This window comes from Ovis aries, chromosome 1 (genome assembly GCF_016772045.2).
Source record: "Ovis aries strain OAR_USU_Benz2616 breed Rambouillet chromosome 1, ARS-UI_Ramb_v3.0, whole genome shotgun sequence".
NCBI lineage: Eukaryota > Metazoa > Chordata > Mammalia > Artiodactyla > Bovidae > Ovis > Ovis aries.
In genome coordinates this window covers 193,418,114-193,438,189 of record NC_056054.1, presented here as the reverse complement: position 1 = coordinate 193,438,189, position 20,076 = coordinate 193,418,114, and positions in this window count along the sequence as shown.

Below are 20,076 nucleotides of genomic sequence, written 5' to 3'. Positions count from 1 at the left end.
AAAACTGTAACTAATAGTCAAATCAATCAACGAATATGTATTTCTTTTTTTTAGAAATGGACCAGTTTAGCAAATGCTCTAGAACTGACAAATCATCCTGTTTTACCCAACAACTGCACCCCAGCCACCTCACTCCTGTACACATACCTAACATTTTGTGATCATTTGCAAAATGAACAAACAGGACACAATTTTTTTGCATCCACTATCGAGATTCTAACAAGGCCGAGTGTGACTATGTCCTTTGGAGATGCACCATAAAGTTGGATTTTGCTTGCTCCAGGACCCCCACTCATCCTACCCCCCTCACAGGTGCTCTCAGGGCCCCTCTTAGCAGGCTAGCAGTTGGCACAACTCCACACATTTTCTTCCAAGATCAGTTGCTATAAATGGGTGCTGCTGTCTCACTCACCTCCTTTTCACTCTGGCCCTTTCTGGCACCTGGTCATCCTGCCCAGATTCAGGTCTTCAACACCTTTGCAAATAATCTCCCAAGCATCCCCTGGGAATCTTAAACATCAACCCTTTTCTTCCTGCGAAGGAAAAAGACTCTCAAGGCTTCTAAACGCTTCAAAGTGGCTCCAATGATCATCACCAAAATGTCTTCTGCAGTAAATTTGTCCAACAATATCCTTTGGAAGTTAAACAACAAATTCACTTCGGCCAAGCTGACACCATGCACATTCACCCTGGCAGCTGCAATAACACCAGGACCATTCAGGGTCTGGGTCCCAGTGCCACTCTCTAAACACAGTGTCTGCCCTCATCCCCAGGACTCTGACTTAGACTCCAGCTCTCCCGTCTCCATCCAAAAGGTGAGCCTTGGTCAGCCCAGCAGATGCCGGTTCACAGAAGGCTAAGCAACCAATTCACTGGGAGCCAATTCACAGAACTCAACTTGCCAAGCAAACTTTTCGCCAAATTAATCTAATTTGACTTATTGGAATGTTCAATGTGAATATTTAGCATCACTCATGGGAATGTTAGATTTTAGTAACTGATGATAAGGACATAGAAAAGCATATTCCAATGACAACAATCAAATATCGGCTTTTCTATTGGGATTTTTTAGTAGTCACGGACATTTTGGATGATGTTTATGTTAACATCAACTTCTTTCAAACACTCTTAAATTTGAACTACCATCCACTGGATGGATCCATCTCTAAAACCGTTCAGAGCCTCAAGGTACCCAGAATATATGTCCTCATGCCTCATCTCTATGGGTCTGCCTTTTCAGCACCTGTGCCCCCTGGCTCTGTCAAGGTGGAAGGGGTGGCTTGGCAACAGTTGTCCAATATTGCTGGCTCTGGTAGGGCCCAGTGGTCTTCACTGATGGGAAAGAAAACTCAAGATGCTGGACCGTAGCTGGGCTCTGCCTACCAGCTGGTAGAGCTAGTGCCTCACCCTTTAGGGGAACAGGGGTTGAAGGGTACGGCAACTTACCAGACCCTTCCCTTGCCACCTTCCACTGGAGAGGCTGGAACTAGTCAATACAGTAAATCTCCTACATACAAATGAGTTCCTATTTCTGAGAGCCCATTCATAAGTCCAATTTGTTCTTAAGACTGACAAAGTTAGCCTAGGTACTCAACTAACACTATCGGCTATATAGTACTGTACTGGAAATAGGTTTATAATACTTTTCACACAAATAATACATAAAAAACAAATACATACCAAACTGAAGAAAACACTTTAAATCTTACAGGGCAGTACCTTGAAAAGCACAGTAGTACCATACACCAGCTGGCTTGCAGGGGCTAGCATGAGTGAACGGGCAAGAAGAGTCACTGACTGGAGGAGGGAGAGGAGGTGGGAGATGGTAGAGCTGAAGGATCGCCAGCAATAGGAGACAGGACAAACTGCCATTTCCTTCACACCTGAGGCTGATGGAACACAAGTCCCCATCTTTGAAAGTTCGCAACTTGGAAATTCATATGTAGGGGACTTACTGTACTTCCTTTCCCAGCTGCCCTTTCATCCAGGGGCGGCCATGCGACCAGCCCTGCCCTCAGTAGATAACCACACAGAGATCTACAAACGGGGTTCTGCAAAGTGATATTCAGGAGCTGGTGGCAATGAGAGCAACCTCCGTGGATACAGAAAGAAGGTGGAGTGTGTTGTCTGCAGAGAATTTTAAATTCTGATAGCACTGATGAGAGGTCAGTCTGCCTTTTCCTTTCACCAGACACTGGCAGTTTTGAACAATGTCAGTGATGTAACACTCTCACAGCTGGGGCAGATCACTCGTCTTACCACCTCCACATCCTCCTCCAACCTGGAAGGGCTCCTGAATGACTAGAGGAGGTGAATCCATACACACCTTCAGGCTGTGCCAATCACTCAGGTCCGCATTCAGGGAGAGTGCAGACCTCCCCTTCAGTCAGCCATGTCTTTATTAAAGCAGCCTCGTCAGTGAGCATGGGCTTCCCTGGTGGCTCAGATGGTAAAGACTGCCTGCAATGAGGGAGACCTGGCTTCAATCCCTGGGTGGGAAGATCCCCTGGAGACGGGAAGAGCTACCCACTCAAGTATCCTTGACTGGGAAACCCCATGGACAGAGGATACTGGAAGACTACAGTCCATGGAGTCTCAAAGAGTCGGACATGACCGAGCAACTAACACTTTGCTTCATAAGTGAGTGCAGTGACCTGGGTCCCAGTGTCATTTCCTGAGAGCATCAGTGCTTCAGACATTCAGGGCCTGATATCCTCTCCTGGTTGTGTTAAAGGAGCAGCTAAGAGAAGGAGCCTCTGTTTCACGCCAGATGCTGGCTGGTGCCTGCCGTGCCTTCATCCTTACCTCTTTCTTACCCACGTGCGCTCTCTTGCCCCAGGGTCAGGATCCAGAAAATCTGGAGGACACTGCCCCGAGGCGCCCCCAGCAAGCCCCACCTGCCTTGAGGTAGGGAGGCCCAGTGGGACAAGTCCTAAACTAGAATTTGGGAGACTTGAGCTCTATTGGCCTACTATACTGGTCTACTGGTCAGCTGTGTGACCTTGGATAGGTTTCCCTCCTCTTTTGAGCCTCATTTCCCTGGAAATAAAATCAGAGGGCCATACTGGATCATCCCTAGCAGGTTCCTCACATTCTAAGATTCTCCCCCTAACCCCTACCCACTTTTCCCTCTCTCTCATATGTCGCTGTGTGTTTTATTGCTGTGTTGTTCACTCCCTAAGTTGTGTCTAACTCTCTGTGACCCCACGGGCTGCAGCACACCAAGTTTCCCTGTCCTTCACTCTCTCTCAGAGTTTGCTCAAACTCATGTCCACTGAGTTGCTGATGCTATCTAACCATCTCATCCTCTGCTTCCCTCTTCTCCTTTTGCCTTCAATTTCTCCCAGCATCAGGGTCTCTTCACATCAGGTGCCCAAAATATTGGCGATTCAGTTTCAGCATCAGTTCTTCCAATGAATATTCAGGGTTGATTTCCTTTAGGGTTGACTGGTTTGATCTCCTTTAGTTCAAGGGACTCTCAAGAGTCTTCTCTAGCACCACAATTGAAAAGCATCAACTCTTTGGCACTCAGCCTTCTTTATGATCCAACCTTCACATCCATACATGACTACTGGAGAAACCATAGCTTTGACTTTATGAGCCTTTGTTGGCAAAGTGATGCTTCTGCTTTTTAATACACTCTCTAGGTTTGTCACAACTTTCCTTCCAAGGAGCAAGTGTCTTTTAATTTCTTGGCTCCAGTCACTGTCCACAGTGATTTTGGAGCCCAAGAAAAAAAATCTGTCACTGCTTCCACTCTTTCCCCTTCTATTGCTATGAAGTGATGGGACCACATGCCATGATCTTAGTTTTTTGAATGTTGAGTTTTAAGCCAGCTTTTCACTCTCTTCTTTCACTCTCATCAAGAGGCTCTTTAGTTTCTCTTCACTTTCTTCCATTAGAGTAGTATCATCTGCATATCTGAGATTGTTGATATTTCTCCTGGCAACCTTGATTCCAGCTTGTGCTTCATCCAGTTTGGCATGTCACGTGATGTACTCTGCATAGAAGTTAAATAAGTAGGGTGACAATACACAGCCTTGTTGTACTTCTTTCCCAGTTTGGAACCAGTCAGTTGTTCCATGTAAGGTTCTAACTGTTGCTTCTTGACCTGCATACAGGTTTATCAGGAGACAGGTAAAGTGGTCTGTTAGTTCCATCTCTTCAAGAATTTTCCACAGTTAGCTCTGATCCACTTAGTCAAAGGCTTCACATAGTCAATGAAGCAGAAGTAAATCTGTGTGTTTTGTAAAAGCCATAATGTTGCATTGCTCTAAAAATTTAACCATGCTCTAAAAAATTTGAATAAATGATATATTAGTTATATACCTTCTAATGATTTTTTAAAAATGATTCCATTTATCTTTACACGAGGCTTGGAAAGCACACCTTCAGTGACATAGACAAGGATTTGTAACCTTCTAACCACTTCACTCAATCAGTTTTGGATCTTAGTAGCTTTAGCAAATTTCATGAACCAATTTGGATAATTAAAACAGATGTTATACAACCTCTTGGAGTTATTTTCAGTGACACGGCTCCTAATTTTGCCAAATGCAATGCTATTATTTGCTCAAATTGCTGAGCACCTTGCATGCACTTGAAGCAGCTGTCAGTGCTGATGCCTCGTGGACACTGAGTCGAGCTTAGGGGCTTGTTTAGGCACTGAGCACAGAGGGGTGCTGCACCAACTACAGCAGCGCCACCCCAGGGCAATCTGATCCTCACCAGCTGCAGGAAGCACCCTACCCATGGGGACACAGGGCACTTTAAGGACATCAGAGGCAGAGCCCTGGGGAAGAGGGGAAGACAAACACCCAGCACCTAGACTGAGAGAGCAGAGCAATCCTGGCCACCCAGGATGGTCCATACTGCTTACTTGGAAAATGCACTATTTTTTCTGGGTACTGAGGTCCATCAGGGGACTTCATGTCCAGCAGTGCAGTGGCCTAAAGCAGGCATGATGGGGCACCTGACTTCCAGTCAAGGGAGTGACCTGAGCTGGTGTGGTGAGTCCCCTTCCTGCTCTAAACCCATGGACCTGCTAGGTAAAACACTGAAAATTAAATCTAAAACCAAGATTAGAAGCTAAATAAATCTGTGGATGTTTGAGTGAAGAGGAGACTCAGTTGATGGCCAGTGGGCGAACCCATCTAAGCAAATGCTGCTGAGTTGTTGTTTCTGTGTGTGTGTTTGATTTATCAACAATTACATTGAATTCAATATGTAATCTTGCGTCTTTTTAAAATGTAAATAAGGTATAATTTACATGCAGTAAAATCATCTTAAATATACAGTACTATGAGTTTTGACAAATGTGTTCAGTTATGTACCCACTATGCCAGTCAAGCATAAGTCAGTTTCATCACCCACTAAACTCCCCTCTCCCCTTTGCAGTTAATCTGTTCCACCACGTCTTGTCTCTGGCAACCACTGATATGTCTCTGTCCCAATATTTTTGCCTTTTACAGAATTCTATATAAATGGAATCATACAGTCTTAAGAGAGGCTGTAATTTTAATTCTCACCTACGGAGGGATATAAAAGCTGCAGTCTTGCAAATAGCAGAGATATTGGAACTAAGCTGCTTAAATGAAGCCAGGAGTCAAGAAAGGGCTTCTTTCCTTGGAACTGGGATTAGACGAAAAATTCTGCTTGCTGACCCAAATATTAGGCACAAAAGTGGGCCACTTGACTTGAACTGTGAGGAAAATATCCACGAGACAGCTAAACCTCTAGTCTGTGCGTTATATGTGGACAGGTATTCTCATATAATCAGTATGATATGAATGTCCTGAGCCTAGAAACTCACATAAAATCTGGCCCAGAAACTATTTATCCTTTAGACATGGCAGGGGTAATTTCAATATCATACCACAGGAACATTTCCACAATTGAAGCATATAAAGGACCCCCACATAAAACAATTTCTCACCTGGAAAACTGCAAACTTTGCAAGCAAGTCTATGAGGAATAATCAGCAGATACATTAAACAAACACAAGTGAGAAACTTTAATATAATAAAAATTATATAGAAGTCTGAAGGGGTCTTCAAGATAGGTATGCTTATAGGATGTAAAGAAATTTTTAAATGATTTTACTTATAAGGCAAAAAAACCAGATTACTATAAAAGATAAATAGAGGGATTGAGACAGGTACCAAATAGAAAATTACAAATTGAACAATATAATATATAATTTTAAAAAATCAATGATCAGATTAAACAATTACTAGATACAATTGAAGGAGGAATTTGTGAATAGGACAACAGAGCTAACAAAATCACAGAGCTATAAAATATGAGAGAGGATTGAAGAGATGTAGAGTAGAGGTTGAGAAGCCACAATATATATCTCTAATAAGAGTTTCAAAAGTAAAGAATACACAGACTAGAAAAGAGATGCTATTTAAAGAAATAATGGCTAAGGTTTCTCCAGAAATTAGGAGAGACATATAGCCTTACATTGAACAAGCACACTAAACCCCAAGCAGGATAAATAAACATGTTATCTACAAAGAAAAAAATCAAAAATGCTAATTTAGTGAAATTATAGACACTTACAAGATAATGGTTACCAGATAAGCAACAGAGTATCCATCATCATAGACACCACAAAACATTGAATTATATCTTCAAAGTGCTAAGAAAAAACATCATCCAAGGGGATTCTAGTGTGGAATATTTTTCTTCCCTCTCTCAACATGTTTAGATTTAAGGCTATCAGTGTACTTAAGGGTATACAAATGTTCGTTTATTTCACAAATTGTCATAAAGCATGTTCCTTTGATAAAATGACCAAAGAGAATCATTCCTAGGAGGGGTAGAATTTGGTGAAATGGAGCTTACTAAATCCAGATACCTTGGGACTGTGAGTTACTCCTAGAATTCTATACCCAATTTAATGTTATTTAAGAGTGAGGCAAAATAGAGAAAATCATCTCAGAAAAAGGAATGGCTAAAAACATTAGTTTCAAAGGTAAGGGTAAGCAAAAAAATCATTATGATCTAAATAAGTATTGAATCATCATCATCGGTTTGAGGAAGTTTAAAAACATGGGAACATCAAAATGCTAGAAATAGTAACAGGAACTGCAGTTGGGGGAGATAAAATTGTAGTGAATAAAATCCCTAATTTTATCCAGAAGGAGGACAAAGATATTGATTAACCTCAGGTTTTGTTAGAAAATATAAAGTGAAGTACGTACATTAAAAACTAGGGGACATCCCTGCAGTGGATAAGAATCCACCTGCCAAAGCAGGGGACACAGGCTTGATCCCTGGTCGGGGAAGATCTTACAAGCCTCAGAGCAACTAAGCCTGTGCACCACAGCTACTAAGCCTGAGCACTTAGAACCTGTGCACCACAGCTACTGAGCCTGAGCACCCAGAGCCTGTGTACCACAGCTACTGAGCCTGAGCACCCAGAACCTGAGCACCACAGCTACTGAGCCTGAGCACCCAGAGCCTGTGCACCACAGCTACTGAGCCTGAGCACCCAGAGCCTGTGCACCACAGCTACTGAGCCCACACTCTGGAGCCTGTGCACCACAGCTACTGAGCCTGAGCACCCAGAACCTGAGCACCACAGCTACTGAGCCCACACTCTGGAGCCTGTGCACCACAGCTACTGAGCCTGAGCACCCAGAGCCTGTGCACCACAGCTACTGAGCCCACACTCCAGAGCCTGTGCACCACAGCTACTGAGCCTGAGCACCCAGAGCCTGTGCACCACAGCTACTGAGCCCACACTCTGGAGCCTGTGCACCACAGCTACTGAGCCTGAGCACCCAGAGCCTGTGCACCACAGCTACTGAGCCCACACTCTGGAGCCTGTGCACCACAGCTACTGAGCCTGAGCACCCAGAGCCTGTGCACCACAGCTACTGAGCCCACACTCCAGAGCCTGTGCACCACAGCTACTGAGCCTGAGCACCCAGAGCCTGTGCACCACAGCTACTGAGCCCACACTCTGGAGCCTGTACACCACAGCTACTGAGCCTGATCACCCAGAACCTGTGTACCACAGCTACTGAGCCTGATCACCCAGAACCTGTGTACCACAGCTGCTGAGCCTGAGCACCCAGAACCTGAGCACCACAGCTACTGAGCCTGTACACCACAGCTACTGAGCCTGAGCACCCAGAGCCTGTGCACCACAGCTACTGAGCCTGAGCACCCAGAGCTTGTGCACCACAGCTAATGAGCCCGCACTCCAGAGCCTGTGCTTCACGACAAAAGAAGCCACCACGATGAGAAGCGCACCGTAATGACGAGTAGCCCCTGCTCAACACAACTATAGAAAGCCCCTACAGAAGCTTTTAATTTTAATTAGATCCCATTTGTTTATTTTTGCTTTTATTTCCAGAATTCTGGGAGGTGGATCATAGAGGATCCTGCTGTGATTTATGTCTGAGAGTGTTTTGCCTATGTTCTCCTCTAGGAGTTTTATAGTTTCTGATCTTACATTTAGATCTTTAATCCATTTTGAGTTTATTTTTGTGTGCGGTGTTAGAAAGTGATCTAGTTTCATTCTTTTACAAGTGGTTGACCAGTTTTCCCAGCACCACTTGTTAAAGAGATTGTCTTTACTCCATTGTATATTCTTGCCTCCTTTGTCAAAGATAAGGTGTCCATATGTGTGTGGATTTATCTCTGGGCTTTCTATTTTGTTTCATTGATCTATATGTCTGTCTTTGTGCCAGTACCATACTGTCTTGATGACTGTGGCTTTGTAGTAGAGCCTGAAGTCAGGCAAGTTGATTCCTCCAGTTCCATTCTTCTTTCTCAAGATTGCTTTGGCTATTCGAGGTTTTTTGTATTTCCATACAAATCTTGAAATTATTTGTTCTAGTTCTGTGAAAAATGTGGCTGGTAGCTTGATAGGGATTGCATTGAATTTGTAAATTGCTTTGGGTAGTATACTCATTTTCACTATATTGATTCTTCCGATCCAAGAACATGGTATATTTCTCCATCTATTAGTGTCCTCTTTGATTTCTTTCATCAGTGTTTTATAGTTTTCTATATATAGGTCTTTAGTTTCTTAAAAGCTTCTGCACAACAAAGGAAAATATAAGCAAGGTGAAAAGACAGCCTTCTGAATGGGAGAAAATAATAGCAAATGAAGCAACTGACAAACAACTAATCTCAAAAATATGCAAGCAACTTATGCAGCTCAATTCCAGAAAAATAAATGACCCAATCAAAAAATGGGCCAAAGAACTAAATAGACATTTCTCCAAAGAAGACATACGAATGGCTAACAAACACATGAAAAGTTGCTCAACATCACTCATTATTAGAGAAATGCAAATCAAAACCACAATGAGGCACCACTTCACACCAGTCAGAATGTCTGCGATCCAAAAATCTGCAAGCAATAAATGCTGGAGAGGGTGTGGAGAAAAGGGAACCCTCCTACACTGTTGGTGGGAATGCAAACTAGTACAGCCACTATGGAGAACAGTGTGGAGATTCCTTAAAAAATTGCAAATAGAACTACCTTATGACCCAGCAATCCCACGGCTGGGCATAAACACCAAGGAAACCAGAATTGAAAGAGACACATGTACCCCAATGTTCATCGCAGCACTGTTTATAATAGCCAGGACATGGAAACAACCTAGATGTCCATCAGCAGATGAATGGATAAGAAAGCTGTGGTACATATACACAATGGAGTATTACTCAGCCGTTAAAAAGAATTCATTTGAATCAGTTCTGATGAGATGGATGAAACTGGAGCAGATTATACAGAGTGAAGTAAGCCAGAAAGAAAAACACCAATATAGTATACTAACACATATATATGGAATTTAGGAAGATGGCATTGACGACCCTGTATGCAAGACAGGAAAAAAGACACAGATGTGTATAACGGACTTTTTGGACTCAGAGGGAGAGGGAGAGGGTGGGATGATTTGGGAGAATGGCATTCTAACATGTATACTATCATGTAAGAATTGAATCGCCAGTCTATGTCTGACGCAGGATACAGCATGCTTGGGGCTGGTGCATGGGGATGACCCAGAGAGATGTTATGGGGAGGGATGTGGGAGGGGGGTTCATGTTTGGGAACGCATGTAAGAATTAAAGATTTTAAAATTAAAAAAAAAAAAGAAAGCCCCTACAAAGCAACAAAGACCCAGCACAGTCAAAACTAAATAATGCATATTTTAAAAAATAGGAAAAGTCTAAAGGCCAGAAACAAAATATATAACTATAAATCATTAGAGGGCAAATGAGAGAAGAAAAACCAATCAGTCTCACAAAAAGCAGGGAAAAGGTAAGCCAAGAAATGATATATGGAAAATGCAAAACATTTTAGATATTAAGTCCAAATAATCACAGTAATCACACAAATCAGAAGAGTTAACACTGCCTATTAAAAGATAGACATTCAGACTACACTTTAAATATCCAAATAAATGCAGTTTATAAGAAGTGTGCCAAACATAATGACACAGTTGGAAAATAATTCAAGAGTAAAAGATATGCCAAGTCAAAGAGAAAGCTGTAGCTACAAGTTATTGAAAAACCCACTTAATTAGTTGACAACAAAGTAGATTTACTAGCTCAGATAAATAGAACCTCCAGAGGCAGGATCAGAGTAGGTGATTCAGCAACAATGTCATCAAGGATTCAGTATCTTCCCGTCTCTGCTCTCTTCCATAGTATCAGCTTTACACTAAGGCTGACATCCCTCTGGGAGTAAAATGGCTGCAAGACTTCTAGCCTTCATCTCACATATCCCATCAGGAAAAACCAACACATTTATAAAGAACAACAAGAGGTAAGGGACATGATTTAACCAACAGGCTCTAAAGACAAAGTTGTAATCATGAAAATAGGGTGGTATTTGTACAGCAATGAAAAAATAGATTAATTGACTGGAGAGCCTAGAAACTACATCTATATGATGTTGGGACAATAATTACTGTTGTAAAAGAATAAAATTAGGTTTCTGTCCTATAATATGTACCAAAATAAATTCAGATGAATGAAAATCTAAATATTTTAAATATCATCACAAAAAGTAACAGATTAGAAATTATTTGAAATATATAATGGAAAAAAAGTAGTTTCCAGAGTACATGAAGCCCTTCTACAACTCAACAAGAAAGACAGTCAGCCCAACAGAAAGCAAGGTAAGAGATATGAAGGGGTAATCACAGAAGAGGAAACTCAATGAACATCTGAAAAGATGCTCAACTTCCCAAGCATTCATGGAAGAACAAATGAAAATGTCATGATTTCATTTCACTCCCCTTGCTTTGGAAAAATGTCAAAGGTCTAATACTCATCTTTTCGAGGATGTGAGGGAATAGGAACATATATGCTCCATGTTAAGGGACAAATTAGCAAGGCTACTTGGAGGACAGCTCTGCAGTTTTTATTTAAATTGAAAAATACACATATTATATGACAGATCCCCCAAACCCGAGTAAAAAAAAAAAAAGGAGCTAGAAAGATGTATAAAATCAATATAATTTATTTATATTGTTACAAATTTTTTAAAATAAGACATTACATTGCTTATGGGCACATACATATGTTAGAAACATTTTTGAGGTGGACAAGAAGGAACCTATCAAATTTACGACAAAAATTTCCTCAGGAAGGAAAAGGAAGGAAATAAGATTGGATAAAAGTGAGAGTCCATTTCATCAGAGGTTTTTCTCCTTAAATCTACCTGTTGGAGTAGCCTGAGACTGGGGCTTCCAATTTGGCATGACTAGCTCCTTTCGCTTCTCTGACCCGCTTTTCCCATTCTTCCTAGTTCCTCTTGGGAGAACTTCCCTAATAAACCTGGTGCACACGAAGCCTCAGCCAGGGTCTGCTTATAGGGAGCCTGTCCTAGGACAGTGACCAGTGACTTCAAAGTCTCTCCCCCACACTCTAGTCTTTCCCTCTTCGTTAAACTGAAAAGTGGCCCCCCAAAGATCATAATCCCTGGAACTTGTGAATGTTACTTATGTGAGTAAAAAAGAAAAGATTCTTTGCAGATGTGACTAAACTGAGGTTCACCTCCACTGAATCACATCCCTCTTTATAAGTGGGAGGCAAAGGGAGTTTTGACCACACACATATGGAGAAGGCCAGGCAAAGACAGATCATGTAGAGAGATGTGAAGAGGCCAGCCTCGAAGACTGGAATGAGGGAGCCACAAACCAAGGAATGCTGGCAGCCAAGGAAAAGTCAAGGAGCAGATTCTTTCCTAGAGCCTCCAGAGGGGAGCACGGCCCTGCTGACACCTTGATTTCGGACCTGTACATCAGAACTGTGACTGGGTGTTGAAAGCCACACAGTTTATTGTAAGTTGTTACAGCAGCCACAGGAAATGTACTACTACTAATAAAAACTATACTTCATCACTGCTTATCAAGTACCAGGCCCTGTGCTTAAACTTCTCACCCTAATTATCTAATTTAAGCTTCATATAACTTTCCGGGATAGTTAATTTACAGATGAGAAAACTGAGGCTTCAAGAGGAGAACTGACTTGCCCCGGGTGACATGAAGTCAGGATTCAGACACGAGCAGGCTGACTCCTGAGTCATCACTCATTACAGGTACTATGCCCCATCTTTCAAGTTGAGGGGGCCCAGCAGGGATGATTATTAAGCAGGGAAGGAAAGGCACGTCCACCCCCTACTTTGTGTCTGGACCGCAGGAACAAGGTCAGCAGCCTGGATTCAGAAGCCTCTCCACCCACCAGCCCCACTGCCCAGTTGCAAAGAAGGGCCCTCCAGAGAGTGGCCAATCAGCAAACCTGTCCACCAGCATTAAGCATCGCAGGTAGACACACAGCCAAGCAGATGGAGGGAGACATGCTGACCGTGCTGAGGGACTGCTCTGGAAAATGTCGGTCTCCATCCCAGCCCCAGTGTTTCAAGTCGCCAGGCACTGGAATCTTCCCCAAGAGTGGCTCATTCCAAAAAAGAAAAGAGAGGAAAAGCACAGCCCGAACCATTCCTCATCTGGGGGCTGCATTCAACAAAGGAAACTGCAGTTCTTAAGGAAGCAGGTGCTCTCTGGCTGGGATGACGCCAAGCAGATCCCGGAAGCCCCATCAGTCCTCAGGAGCAGTTAGCCTCCCTTTGGGACACCTGGTTCATTGCTGATCTCTCCCTTGGCTGAGAAAGACGGCTCTGTACTATGATCTCCTCCACCTGCCTGCCAGGGTCCCTCTCTGGGAAATGTCAAGTCTGCCACCACTTATGCCCCTTCCTCAGCTCACAGCCATACCTAGGCCACACTGCCACGGCAGGCCCTCCTAACACTCATCTAGCCTTGACTGTGGTCTCCAGACACCACTACCCCCATATCCTCTGGGCACAATACCACCAGAGAAAAATTAGACACAGCCTCTACCTTGAAAGAACTCAAGATTAGTGAGGGAGATAAACTTGTACACAGAAACCTTAGTAGAGGCCAGGCGTGATAAGGGCTATAATGGAGCTAAAGCTACCATTTATTATGGGAGTGTTTTCTCTGTATGGAGCACTGGCCCATTCCCATTTCCCACATGGCCCTGTCAAGTCTTTGAGGGTCCTTTACCCCCATGGGGCCTGTCCCCTTGCTGTCCTTCCCTACAGCAGCTGGAGGCTAGGAGGCTCAGGTCTTCACCTGAAAAGTCTGGCTCACATGTTCAGCGGATCTGGAATTCACTGGGAGCCAGGAGATGGTTCTCACCTGTCCTGCTTCCTCAGGGTTGATGCAGAGCCCCCTTTCCACCTCAGCTTCTCCCATCTCCTCACCATGGGGCCCTGCTTCATCCTGTAGAGATCCCAGGACCCCTGCCCAGCAAGTCCCAGTTGTCTTGGATATTTGCTTTTCTCTCAGTTAAACAGATCTCTGTCTTGCTGATACTGACTGCATCTCAAAGCCTAACTATGATGCTGAATTATCACTCCTTTTAAGAACAGGGATAGGGGAGGGGAACTGGAGGAAGGGGAGATATACATGGATGGAGAGGACCAAGACTTTCCTCTTGCTTCTTGGTGCTGAGAATAAAAGACTGAAGGGGGAGTTCTGGGGAAACTGGGGCTCAGAATGGTCCAATAACCTGCCCAAACTCACATATCTAACTCATGGTGAGGCGGGGACCCTACTTCTGACTTTATCAGAAAGTAGGTGAGAATGAGAAATTGGTGGGGCGGGGGTGGGTGGGAGAGGTGGGCTCATCAACCAGGCTGGGCAGAGCCTACCCCAAGCTGCTCACGGTGGGGGTTTAACTCACTCCCTCCCTGGTCCATGCAGGACTCCAGCAAGAACCTAGAATCACACCCCAGGGGAAGACAGGCAGGAACTCTAAAGGCTGAGCAGGGCGGGCTGCAGAGTTGCCCCAGGACCCACTTACCCTGGCCTCCTGCCATACACTTACTAGGGCCAGCTCAGCCCAGGCAGGGTTCCAGGCCCTGAGAAGGACACAGATACATCAGACATGCCCCTGACCTCTAGGAGTTCACAGCCTCCTGAGGGACACAGATTGCTACTCTGGAAGCCACACCACCCAGAAAGCCTGCAGTAAGACACCGGGGTCAGTTGTCAAGTCACTGTTCTGGGCCCGAGCCAGGATTCCATGCCCTCCCTCACATGGCTTTGCCGGCTAGCGCTGTGTAAGCTATGGCGATAGGGGGCGCAAGAAGGCCCCTACGGGCTGGAGGCGGAGAGCCGGCTTACTCTTTCCTGTTTGTTCCCCGTCTGCTTCCTGCAGGCTTCCTGTTTCCGTGAACACCATCCCACCGCTATTCTTCCCCCGGCCCCAGCCAAGGCCAAACTGGAACAGCAGCTGACTCCAGTTTGCAGCTTTTCCAGCTCCTGCAGAACCCGTTTCACCCCACCCTGACCGCCAAGAGACAATGTTAACAGCCAGCTGGCGCCCCTACTGGGAAGGTCTGGTTCCAGGCACGCGGCCCTCCTTCCTCCCAAGTATGAGTTCCAGCTCTGCAGAGCTCCTCCTCTGTGCTTTGCTCCTTCAGCCAGGGGAATGGTGGCTGATTCCTGAAGTTGCCACCACTGTCGTCCTTGGGGGGCGGGGGGGGGTCTCCTTTTTCAGTTATCTAGTTAATTTTATACCCAACGGTTCTGTCTGTCAAGTTCTTTCTGTTCTTGTTACAGTATGTGTGTGTGTGTGTGTGTGTGTGTGTGTGTGCCCTGCTCAGTCATGTCCCGGCTCTTTGTGACCTCATGGACTGTAGCCTATCAGGTTCCTCTGTCCATGGAATTTTCCAGGCAACAGTACTGGAGTGGATTGCCCATTTCCTCCTCCAGGGAAACTCCGGGACTCAGGGATCATACGTGCATCCCTTACAGTCTCCTGCATTGGCAGGGGGATTCTTTACCATTGCTCAACCTGGATAGTGGGTTTCTGTTGTTTTGATCTCTCACAATATTCCTCTGACCTCACTCTGATAACAATATCCCCTCATTTACGAAAATGCTACACACACACACAGACACACACACACAGACACACAGACACACACACACCACCACCACCACCACCACCACCACCACCACCACTACCACCACCACCACCACTACCACCACCACCCCCAACCCCACCCCACCCCCTTGTTCCATGGGATTTGACTGCCAGTGGCTACAACCCTGCTGCCCTAACCTGGCCTGGATATGGTGTAGGTCCCAGAGGTGGATATGTGGCCTAAGCCAGCCAATTAGAGCCTCTCCTGAGACTTGTGTACACTGAAGTTCTTTCTTTTAGGGCCACTAACAGGAGTGGTTTCAGCTGGGTTGTCTGCAGCCATGCAGACTCCTCTCCCCCGACTCCCATGCCAAATATTTCTATTTGTAATAGAAAAAATAAAAAAGAAGACAAATTACAAAGAGAGAAAAGTGATTGGGCACTGAAGGATATCAGCCCTGCGATTTCTTTGGTGGGAATGATGCTGAAGTTGAAACTCCAGTACTTTGGCCACCTCATGCGAAGAGTTGACTCATTGGAAAAGACTCTGATGCTAGGAGGGATTGGGGGCAGGAGGAGAAGGGAACGACATAGGATGAGATGGCTGGATGGCATCACGGACTCGATGGACATGAGTCTGAGTGAACTCCAGGAGTTGGTGATGGACAGGGAGGCCTGGCGTGCTGCAGTTCACAGGGTTGCAAAGAGTTGGACACGACGGAGCGACTGAACTGAACTGAACTGTTGAAAGAAAGCTGACATCATTGAGCCTGCAATCCAGACACCTAATGTCCATTTTACCCCTGTCTTTCCCAGTTTCCTGAGTCCAAAATTCCACTTCGTATTAAAGCAAGTGTGAGTTGGGTTTCTGTCACGTTCTACTGAAAGAGCCCTGACTAATATGGCTGAGGAAAAACTCCTCAGAAGTGAGTTGTCTAGAATCAGGGTGAGTCAGGACCTTGTCTGGTGGGATTCCTCACCAGGTATAGCAAACCCTGTGCAACATCTCCACCACACAACAGCCCCGAAGACACCAGAAGACAGCTTGCCTGTCCCTCTGGACAGAAGCAAAGAAGCTCAGGAGAATAAAACTAACCAGAGCACAAAAAGTTCTAATGGAGATTCCGTTTATGAAGTGCCTAGTTGTTTAGTCAACCATAGCTGAGCCAGGACCCAGCTGAAGAAGCAAAATCTAAGAGGAATTTAGGCAACGAAAGAGTCAAGAGTACAGTCCAACTTCCACCCTAAGGTCCTGAGCATAATTCTGCACTATACTGTTTTTCTCCCTCCCAGATTTGTGGAAAAAATATGTAGACAATATGTGTAGTGTAATTCTATGGTTAAATAAGTATTCCTTCTTTCTGTTCGTGCATGCCAAGTCTCTTCAGTTGTGTCCAACTCTTTGCGACCCCATGGGCTGTAGCCTGCCAGGCTCCTCTGTCCATGGGATTCTCCAGGGAAGAATACTGGAGTGGGTTGCCATGCCCTCCTCTAGGGGGGTCTTCCCAACCCAGGGATCAAAATCGGGTCCCCTGCATTGCAGACAGATTCTTTACCAACTGAGCCACCAGGGAAGCCCTCTTTTTGGGAATGTTGGGCTTCAAAGCTTGCTGAGATCAAAACAATGCTAATCCAGAAACTTTCCCCCTTCCTGTAGGACTGGGTCACAGGGACCTTAAAGACCATTTAGTCCACTGCTACCCCTCCTCACTCCCATCCCCAGAGAAGGAAACAGCCTCATCACTGAATCACACACCTAGTGACCCTCTAGGTCAGAAACAGTGCTCAGGTCTCCTCTCATAATGTCAGGGGTCTGACTGAACAGAAACCTCACAAAACTCAGAGGCTTTGCAGCCGCCACCTCTCGGTGTCAGTCTGACAGGATTTCCTGCAAGGTCCTTCTAGGAGGAACAGGGTAGCTGAGGGCCCTGGGTAGGCCTGCAAGGCCATCCTCTCCAGCTGTGGTCATTTGTATGGGGTTTCCCAAGAACAGGAGCTTCTGCCAGCTATATTTGCAAATTTCTTCTCTGCACTAGATATTCAAACAAAAACACAGCTAAATCGCACCAATTTGCTAACTCCAGCTTACACCCCACAGGGCATATGATAATGGGAAAGAGCCCTGAGCCAGCAGCCGAAACTAAGGCTCTAGGTGGACAATTTGGGGTGAGTCATTTAGCTTCCCTGGGCTTGTGCTTCCCCATTTGACACACAGTGGGAAAAGGCATGCCTCCTACTCTTTCTGCTTCCTTGGGTGATGGTCTCCAGCTCTCATCCTCAGGCACTGTCCTGACCCTGCCAGCTCCTGAGTCAGTGCCCCCTTCCCCAGGGATTAGAGGAACAGTGCCCATCACAGGGTTTGGGTTTCTAGGAGTGTTGGGGGTGGGGAGCATTGCTGCCTGGGATTCACTTGAGAGGCCTGTGGGAAGCAATCACTCACCTTCACTCCTGTTTTCTGAATCACAGAAAATGTAGCTCTTGGGTTTTCCCAGTCAGCCCGGCATCTTCAGTCACCTTGCTGACTACAGGTAAGAGTCAAGAGATCAGGGTGGATCTCCAAGGGCTTGAGAAGCAGACTCATCCCTGCTCTGCTGTGAATTTCCTTCACGGCTAGATTCATCTTTGCTTGTGTCTCAGTTTCAAACTTGAGAATCACAAAAACCCAGCAGATCAGAGCTAGGAGGAGAGCTCTGATTTTAGCCTCCTTGGTCCCAGTTCATCTCATAGGTGAGGACTAGGAAGCCAGAGGGGAGAGGATGCTCTTCACAATACCTAGAAACTGCAAATTTATTTCATCAATTTATGAAAAATAGTTCTCACACAACTTGTCATACCAATCCTTACTGTTAAATCTATCAACCCAGTCAGACTTACTTTCTATCTGAAAAGTGATGGGCACTTCAAGGAATACCATACAATCTAATGGAAAATAAATTTGGGGAGAAATCTCATAAGATAATGTTCTAAAAATAGTCAAGCCAAGATTTACATGGTTTTGACCTGATAATCTATTTTATAAATTATAAAAACAAAATCATAGCTTAATTTGTGGTTACTGATGACTTAATTTGTAAATTTTATAAATAATTTTTGTAATGTGAAGCCTAAATTACTAGCTTTTCAGTAGGTTAGGAGTTTGATTAAAAAACAACCTTATTCTTTGAACTCTGGTGTTGGTTTGGGGAATGAGTTAAAGAAATAATTCCATTCACTTCATCGCACATTGTGATCAAATTGTTCTATGTATTCAATGAAAAAGAAAAGATAAGTGCAACTAAAAAATAATTGACCCACAGTTGGCATACTAAATGAGAGGTAGAAAATCTGAACATTTTACAAGATGAAATAAGATGAATGTTGGCTGCACCTGGAATAAATAATTTATAATATGATTTGATAAAAGTAACCAAACTGCTTTATTGAATAATGCACACAAATATGAAAGACATCACATAAAAATTTTATCTGTATTTTTTTCTCAGTGTATCTTGAGAAACATGACCATCCTGGAAACATTAGAGTTACATTCAGAGAATAGAAGAGTTAAAGTGTTAAAACAAAAATTGTTATTACTTCCACCACTACACTCTTCTACATATCTGGATTCAGAATATCCCAGTCTGAGCCCCAGTTCCCATTTCTAATGCCAGGCTTCACCCTTTAACAGAAATGTGTGTAGGAGTTGGAAAGACTTTGTGCCCAGAGTGTTTGGGGTAGCTTGATTAACCCTTGAAAGACACCTCCATTTTGTTTTTAGCCTGGGAGGTGGGGGCACGTGGGGCTTTCTTATGGTAGGGGAAGGGTTAGCATGAAGCCAGGTGCTTCCCAGGGAGATCAGCTTTACGAAAGAGTACCATGGGAGGCTGAGCATCTGGACATTAATTCTTTTCAAACCTTCAGTGCTCGAGACTCTGTGGCAGTGTCTCCTATGTGTGGGGGTTTGCATCCCTCACTTTGGGGGAGCCCGGTGGGCTGCCGTCTATGGGGTCGCACAGGGTCGGACACGACTGAAGCGACTTAGCAGCAGCAGCAGCAGGACTTGGGCATCCAAGAGACCATCTAAGTTTCCCTCTAATAGCCCTACCTATGTTTCTGGGTCCAGCTGCCCCTGTGACCCCTTACTTGCTCACAACTTTCTCCCCACACCCTTTGCTCCAGACTGGAGGAAGCTGACAGGTGTCCAGGATCACACAACCTGGAGAAAACCTCCTTGGACCCAAGAGTTTGGGTGGTAAAGGGTGCTGGAGAGCAGGAGTCAGTTCCCATCTTCAGGACCTGCCCTAAGGAAGGACACCGGGTAAGAATTCCCCTTTCTCAGCGCCACTGGATGCCCGGGAATTCTTTAATTACCGTCTCTTCCCTGGGGAGGGGGGGAGGGGGAAGAGGGCTTTATTCCCGTGGCAGTGGAAAATCTACATTGTTTGACTTTTCTGCTTCCATGGCAGCATCTTGGAGAGTGCCAGCCTAGGCTGCACGGCAGCATCAGTGTGGCTGAGGGGAAGTGCCAAGACACTGAGGTCAGCACAGTGGGACTCCAGCCTTGGCTCAGCTGCTCGTAGGTTGTGTGACTCGGAACAAGTCACGTAGCCTCTCGAGCCCTATTTTCCTTATGTCCAAAATGTGGATGTTGATATCTAACCACCG